Genomic DNA, 785 nt, shown 5'->3' on the forward strand with positions numbered 1-785 from the left:
TGTTTAATAGGCGAACACGGCTGAACGTTAAAATAAATTTGTCATTAGTAGAATGTTCTGAGCGTCTTAACTATATTTAAGACTAAACTTTTATTTTATTATAAGCTATAAATAAACATTAATTAAAACAGCACAGCGGTTTTGTACTTACTTGACACCAATGATGTGGCAAGAAAGTCCTCTTTTTGTGCGCTCGCCACTTAATGATATACCTGATTGTTTGAACAGTATGTAACATGTACATACCTTGAACAAATACTATACTATTCGTATAACCGTTAAGATCTGGGAAATTTTAAGGCATAGAAGAATGATATAAAAGCATGATTAAACTTCTCGCAAAAATTATTTCCATTACTTTAGAAGTTTTAAAATATTGTCATTTTAAGGAGTGCCATGGTCAATAGTCAGGAAGTCATGAGCAATAAATGTAACCGGCGCTAGGTGGTGTTTGTGGACAACGCTGATACCAGCATATCTCAGTCTCGAGGAAAAGTAAGACAAGTAAATGTCTTACAAACGCTTCCTTCTGCCTGCTAAATACTTTACAACAAATCGAAAGGGTATACTACGAGTAACGGGCATAAAAGAAGTAAAAGAAAAAAAACACTCCAGCACTTGAAAACCACTTTCTTTCTCGACTTTGTCTTTGCTCATCATTTTCACTCAATTTCTCGCTTAATTATCGTATCGCTTTCTCATCACGTGATAAAACAAAATAAAAAAAAATAATTTTATAAACATATTCAAATTATTTTATAATATTTTCTATGGGCATCGATATT

Source organism: Drosophila santomea, chromosome 3L (genome assembly GCF_016746245.2).
Source record: "Drosophila santomea strain STO CAGO 1482 chromosome 3L, Prin_Dsan_1.1, whole genome shotgun sequence".
NCBI classification, from domain to species: Eukaryota; Metazoa; Arthropoda; class Insecta; order Diptera; family Drosophilidae; genus Drosophila; species Drosophila santomea.